Source organism: Scylla paramamosain, unplaced genomic scaffold (assembly GCF_035594125.1).
Source record: "Scylla paramamosain isolate STU-SP2022 unplaced genomic scaffold, ASM3559412v1 Contig20, whole genome shotgun sequence".
NCBI lineage: Eukaryota > Metazoa > Arthropoda > Malacostraca > Decapoda > Portunidae > Scylla > Scylla paramamosain.
This window is the reverse complement of record NW_026973685.1, coordinates 197501-205000: the sequence shown is the minus strand read 5'-3', so window position 1 is coordinate 205000 and position 7500 is coordinate 197501. Positions and strand designations below refer to the sequence as shown.

The 7500-nt window shown below is 41.2% G+C and overlaps 2 long non-coding RNA genes across 7 annotated transcripts in view; one reads left to right on the top strand and one right to left on the bottom strand.

Moving 5' to 3' along the window:
* LOC135097445 (uncharacterized) overlaps positions 1-2081 on the bottom strand; it is a 73949-nt gene extending 71868 nt beyond the window's left edge. Inside the window, exon 1 of one of the 2 annotated variants that reach the window (XR_010265715.1) lies at positions 1864-2081. This is a non-coding gene — a long non-coding RNA (uncharacterized LOC135097445). The remainder of the gene's footprint in view (positions 1-1863) is intronic. The other variant, XR_010265716.1, reaches the window with a different exon arrangement.
* LOC135097444 (uncharacterized) overlaps positions 1-7500 on the top strand; it is a 40930-nt gene that overhangs the window by 29745 nt on the left and 3685 nt on the right. The gene's annotated exons all lie outside the window — the stretch shown is intronic.

Sequence of the window (7500 nt, the reverse complement as noted above, 5' to 3'; positions counted from 1 at the left end):
GAGCATGTCAATTTGGGAGCCACTATTGTTAACAGACAAACATGTTAGGTAGCGTTAAGGAGGAAAATAGATAGTTAATTAAGTTGCATGTTAAACTTTTATCGATTATCAGTAAAATGTCTCAACTAATTATAGCATTAATACTTGTTCATAATTTACAGGATAGATTCAGCAAATACCTTTTTTTTTCATAATTGCTGCTATCTTGTTGGCTATTATTTTTATTTCTAGTAAGGAAAAAAAAAAACGTATTTCATTATTATATATTCCATTATCACTGCAAGAGTTTCTCTCTCTCTCTCTCTCTCTCTCTCTCTCTCTCTCTCTCTCTCTCTCTCTCTCTCTCTCTCTCTCTCTCTCTCTCTCTCTCTCTCTCTCTCTCTCTCTCTACAGAGCCTAACAAAATTCCGACGTTAATCCCCCTAATTGATTCTCCAAAAAAAAAAAAAAAAAATACACAACAATGATTGCAAAGTTAATGGCTCATATTAACATAGCAATGAAGCACACAACGCTAATCAACAGAAAAAAAAAATAGTTTGTTCTGGCAGTGAGGCGGGCATATATATCTGGAGTAACACCAGCAAGAGCACCACGCCACTGTTATTTTGTCTTTCCTCACGAGATAAAACGAGGCGGAAGATAACGACGAAAATTATAATATACGTTGATTATAATAAAGCGCTTGACGGAGTACCTCATTAGAGGGCTCCAGGAAGAATAAAAGTTCACTTAATAGAGCGCAATGTCTTGGCTGGGATTAGGGCGTGGCTTAGTCCAGGGAGCAAATACCAACTTAATAACAAAAAATAAATAAAATAAATAAATAAAAATGGCGTTGGACCACAAGCAGGGCTCCTCAGAGTTTAGTTACGCAATTGAATGACCTAAATTTTGGTGTATAAAGCAAGAAAAAGTTCCAACTTAATGAAAAATCAAAATGGCGTTCTATTACAAGAGTCGCTCCCAAAGTTCCGTATTATACTATTCATTATACGCATTAATTATGTAAATTGAGGAATAAGTATGTAAATTGGCTAATTTGCTCGCGACACTAAAAAAGTAGGTCTGCTAATTGGATTTGTTCGTGATGCTGAGGTTTTGTAAGATGATCTCAGCAGACTGTGAGTTGTGAGCGAAGTGGCAGGCCCAGGTTAGTAAGAGTACGTGCAGTGTGCTGTCTGTCAGAGAAAACTCCCCTCAGTATGTAATAATTAATGAAACTAATCACGCTAGTTGACATTGCGAAAGAGACTTGGGAGAACTAGCAAGCCTGGACCTCAGAGCTGGAAAACGGTCCATTGCTGCCTAGAGTCATAATAATATTGATCGTATTTACTGCACGTGTATGAGTTTCAACACCTCGATCTGCACTCCTGAGAAAGACAATCCGGCGCCACCCGTTGATTAAAGTCCTTGAATTCGTGTAAAATTTTAAAAAGACTTAAAAAATAATTGTTGAGGTTCTGACCGTGATAATCGATTCCCGAGGTGGTTAATAAAGAAAGAAATAAGTAGATTTTTTTTTTTCACTAATGGGAGAGAGAGAGTGAAGAAACTAAGCAGAAAAATCCGCTATGTAGTTAGTGTATGTATGACAGAAAAGTTTAAGAGCAGGCAGGACAGGTTTATGGATGTGCATGAGAGAAGGTGCCATTACTTATGTCCAAAGAGCTGCTATGGTAGTGTGCTTGTGTTCTTATACTGTTATGAGAAACCTGAGTGACAGCAACACTAAGGGAGAGGTAAAGGACGGCACTGACCTGAGGCGCAGCACAGGTGTATCCGACAGGTGCTTCATCATAGTAGTTCCCAACACTGAGTACTTACACCACCTCACCCATCATTATTATTTCTACTTACACTAGTTCTCCTATTATCAAATCACGCTCGTACTTTCATTTTTCATCACCACGGTCACTTCATCACACGGAGGTCAAGCAACAGTACTTAGCAGAAAGTGAGACGGTTGAAAGTTGGCAGACAGTACGCGCTACAGGCTGCAGCAGCGCCTGGAAACTGTTGCTCTGTTGCTCGCGCGCACATCCTCCCCTCCCTAGTTCTGCCACACTACTGTCCTTCCTTGCGGCCACGGCCCCCACCTGATCCACGCCCCGCTCACGCCGCTCCTACACCCTGCCAACGTTACAAGGTATCCTCAAAATCTTTCTCCCCACGCCTGTACCGCGCCATCCAAACGGCATTGCTCTCCTGACCCGCACCTATTAGCAGTAACCTGTGCCACGCCACCGCCAGCGTTGCCCATCCACGTATTTGCCGGCAAACCACTAGAGGGAAAAAACAACGCTACCATTGTTTATCTGACAGTTACCACAGCAGGAATTCAAATATGTCAGGGGTAGGGGGTGAGCGATACAACACACACACACACACACACACACACATACGGTATAACATTGTTGTCACTACTGTAAGGGAGTTATAAGAAGTGACCAGCACCAACACTGGCAAAAGAAGTAATTTTCTCAAGTAAATGATAAGTTACAGTGAATATCTTATGTTTATATGATGGGACTTGAGGCCAAGTACCTTCATATTTCACTGAAATACTTGAAAACCCTCTGAGCAAAAATGTAAGAAGAGAATACATTGATCCTGCACTCCCACTCAGACACCGACCAGCGCGCGCTAATTTCAAGATTTGATTTGATGCGATACAAAACTACTTTCAACCAAGTGTGGCCAATTTTTCATCCCTGCAAAAACCTACCGATGCATATTGCGTGTCTCTATACAACGATAACGGCCTTTCAGAATGTAGACAAGTTTGGCTTAATCTAGATCTTGATCTTAAAAAGCGGGATGCCTTCTGCGTCTTGCGCAATAGAATAAGTTTTGGTTTTGTTTTCGTGAGGGAGACATAGTTAACTTTGCTTTGTTTCAGTTCCAATGAAAAGGAAAACAAAGACTGTCAGGTCTTCAAGAAACATAAAAATGAAAACATTATTTTCTTCTATTGTTGGATTCTTACCAAGAAGTTTTCTCGCTTTTTCAATGATGTGTAATGTTGTCCTTTCTCACAACGCCTCCAGTGGTGCATGATTATCGAAAATATTCTGTGGCACGCAATGAATTAGCCAAGAATCCAGCGAATGGCATTTGAGAAATCCACTACCACCACACTCCGTTTCTAAACCAAGCAAATAAAATTGCAATCTCTCTCTCTCTCTCTCTCTCTCTCTCTCTCTCTCTCTCTCTCTCTCTCTCTCTCTCTCTCTCTCTCTCTCTCTCTCTCTCTCTCTCTCTCTCTCTCTCTCTCTGTGTGTGTGTGTGTGTGTGTGTGTGTGTAGTGTGTGTGTGTGTGTGTGTGTGTGTGTGTGTGTGTGTGTGTGTGTGTGTGTGTGTGTGTGTGTGTGTGTGTGTGTGTGTGTGTGTGTGTGTGTGTATGTGTGTGTATGTGTGTGTGTGTGTGTGTGTGTGTACCACAGAGTAGAAATTTTATAAATTGTAGTTTTATGGGAAAATTTACGTTTATAAGCATATGAATGTTGGCTATAAAAAGATTTCTCGTTTTTTGTAGATCGCTTACAGCATGCTGGAAAAAAAAAAAAAAAAGGTTATCAGTATATGTTGCTTCAATGATTTTTTTTTATTTACAAAACAAATATATATAAAAAAACACGCATGTCTTCCTGTATGTCAATAACTCTTTGAGGGTAACAAAGATACTGAATCAAGAGAGAGAGAGAGAGAGAGGGGGGGAAGGGGGGGAAGACACAGCCAGATAGACAGAGAGAGCATGAGAAGTACAAACCTGTGCTATATGCAAAGACAACAGATCGCCGTAAGTGCGCGCTTACCCTGATCGTCAGGGTGGAACAGCTCAGTGGAGTTTACGACATCTTATTGATAGACAGCGTTTAAAATATAAACTCGTATGTACTGTATATGTCACGCTTGCCTCCTCGACTAATTCTAACTAATTCACATCTGGTCTCGAGGACACGTTAAAAGCTGCATAAGAAATATTTTTTTAAATATTACTAGCTTCTGTTAACGCTCCTGACTAGGTTTTTTGTTACTGCGAAATTTGGTTGGTGCAAGCAGCGCTTTTTCCAAAGGTGGAGTGTTTCGTGGCCTTCACTCATAAAAAGTCGTCAGTCACGTAAAAGGAGGAGCAGCTTCATCGATGTTCACGCTGACCGAGTTTTGCCTACATTCTGACCGAACCCTGCCTCGGAACATCTGCCCTAAGGTTCATCACTGTTTTAAGTTTAGCCTCCGCGTTACGGCTGCCAGACACAGACGCAGGGCACGTACTCACCTCGTTAGAATAGATTCTTGTCTTCGTGTATTTTCCGCGTCGTTAAACTCACTGCCCTCGTTCTGCTTGTATGAAAGAAAGAAATATTGCATTTCGTGTATAACATACATACGTACAAGTATATTCATGTGTTCCTTGTTCACAATTGCTTGTAACGTGCTGGAGAAAATTTCCTGCATTTTTTATAAATGGAAATTGGTCATATTCAGTCCGTTTTTCCTTACCTGTTCCTATCTATTCCTTATCTATTACACCTCAGTAACCGGATATCATAGTGGCATAGAAAATTATGGTCTTTTGTCAAGGTTCCCGGGTTCATACATATCCTCAACACTGCGCAAAGACTGATATATATTGATATATCTTGAAATGTTAAAACACTGGCCAGATCAATCCAGCACGCCCACAGCAGTCTGCCCACCACCACTCTCCGTAATCGCCTTTGCTTCTTCACTCATTGCAGATCTTATGTCTGCTTTCACGCTGTCAAAGCGACCAGCGACCTCCACGCTTATTTGTGCAGGATAAGAGCTGCAGAGTCTTAAAGAAAAGGAAGACTAGGTAACGTTGTTGAGTTTGATGAACCAAGAAAGAGCCGCTTAGATTCTAAGGTGACAAGAATTACTTCTTGAAGAAAGTTAAAGTTGAAAGGGAAGGATGGCATCTAAGTGAAGCATGACTTGCTGCACCACAGATTGCCAGGAAACACACGAAAGAATAAGTTTGTGGTCAGCTTACGCATTAGTATTAAAACTGACATATATGTGTCGCGGGAGGAAGGGACGCGGAAAGTTTTCGACTCGGGAAGTAGATTGAAATAAACTAAAAAATTTGTCGAAAATGGAGAAATGGAAATGCCTCAGTTTTTCTTTTATAAGATTTTTTCCTTCTTCTTCTTCTTCTCCTCCTCCCCTTCGCCTTTTCTTTCAAGACTATCAGCAAAATTTTCTCCCTATCTTAATTGCTTGCGCACGACATTTCATGCTTTTTATATAAACTTTTCAACCCATAAATTATAAATCAGGTGACCTCATAGACTTTTACTGCCGTGGTGAGGAGTCTTGGTCCCCTTACTGACCTGGGCCCGTGTGAAAAGATGGATGCTTTGGTAATATGCGATCTCTCAATCTCAACCCACTACACATCAATTCATAGTGCCCAGCGCCTAGCATGCTCGTAGACAAAACAAGTGGCAATGGCGGTGGCGGGTCTTCTCAGTGCTGGTAAGTCTGTGTGGCTAAAGACAGATATTTTTCTACGGTGTATATTTTGTAGGTAGTGAAGGTAATAATCGATTAATTAAAGAATAGCAATTTCACGAGGGCTGACAATGCGCACAGGTAATTGGTCAAAGGACATTTAAAATACCATGAGAGTAAAGAACAAGACGAAATAAGGGACTTATTTTTTTGGTTGACCGTTATGGAAATGAACAGGAAATTAATAAAGCTTTCGGCAAAACAAAATAAAAAAAAGTCACAGAACAGACTTACAATGGTCAAGCAGCGCCAGTATATACCAGTTCGCAAGCAAACGTCAATCATATTCTGAAAAAAAAAAAAGAAGAAGAAGAAGAAGAAGAATCTCATGCCATTTTAGCTTCTGTGGCCTGTGGGCGTCGTGTTTAAAAAGTCATGAAGTCTGTTGCAGATTAGATGAACCGAAAAGAGGAAGCTTTTTTTTTTTTTTGTCAGTAATGAATGATTGATCACGTCCTTGTCAATTATTACTGTGTGAGCCGAGCTACCTAGCTACATATAGGTAAGAACGTAAGAAAATACTAAGAAAATAAAACTGCAAAAATCCATCTGGCTTACACGTGGCAGTCCCTGCATGAAACATCCCTGCCTTTTTCCACCTCTCATCCTTATCCATTAATCTATTTAAACCTTTGCAGCTTCCCTGAAGATCGACGAATTCTTTCATTAAAACTGAAACTTAATGTAGCGGAGAAGTGATGGTAACGCAAGGTGTGTCGTGGGAAAGGCTTAGTGAGGATTAAACAATAAACCCAATGATTACCGCTATGACATAAATGAATGGCCTCAGTCACTCACCTACCCCGTGCGTCACTGAACAGGCTGCACGTGTCAAGGGTGCAGTTAAGATGACATGTCGATCTCACCATTGGCTCGTAACACTCACTGGTCACCCGAGCTTTGGGAAGACTTAAACACAGCTATCCCAGGCTGCCACATCGCGGTGCTCTATGCAGACCTCTCTTGAAGTGATGGCGATGATAATGGCAACAGCAGTAGTAGTAGTAGTAGTAGTAGTAGTAGTAGTAGTAGTAGTAGTAGTGATAGTAGTGGTACTGTCAACAATGAAAATAATAATAATGACAATGATAATGATGATGGTAATAATAACAATAATAATAACAGTAATGTTGATAACTACAACAACAACAACAACAACAACAACAACAACAACAACAACAGTAACATTAACAACAGCAACAACAATAACAACAGCAATAATAATAATAATAATAATAATAATAATAATAACAATAATATAACCACTAGACTGACACTCAAACAAACAGAGGTTACCGAGTAAAGATCATAATAGGAAATCCATCATACGTAGCAACAACAGCACCAACAACAACAACAACAACAACAGGTGTGTGTGTGTATGTGTGTGTGTGTGTGTGTGTGTGTGTGTGTGTGTATCTGGAACGCTTCTTGGGAACCATTTCGGATTCTGTGCAGCAAATAGTCGACAGCAAATGTCAACCAAGTGCCAGCAAAGCGATAAATGTACTGTGTGTGTGTGTGTGTGTGTGTGTGTGTGTGTGTGTGTGTGTGTGTTATCCCCTTCTTGACTGACGATCTAGCCACCTATGCAGACTACTCGTATCAAGGGCGATGGGACGCGAGATTAATCCATTTCACGTGATTGATGTTACGACTGAATGGGGTCATGGCTGGCTGGCTTGGGGCGGTCATCGGTCTTTCACTGATGGTATTGTGCCGCTGGTGTCATCTTGCACCACCTGTTTACGGAGCGGCAATAACACACACCCTTCATATCTGCCGTGATGGTGACAAGGGCCGGGAATGGGCATCACCCTCCCGAGTGTTGCCAGGTGCTCCGGAGAGGCTCATCTGTCTCGGGGACGTGCCTGTCATCGGCCACGCGTGCTCGACCCCTCCAAGTAGGCTGAGGTAGACGGTATTGTTGTTATTGATATTGTTATTGTTATTATA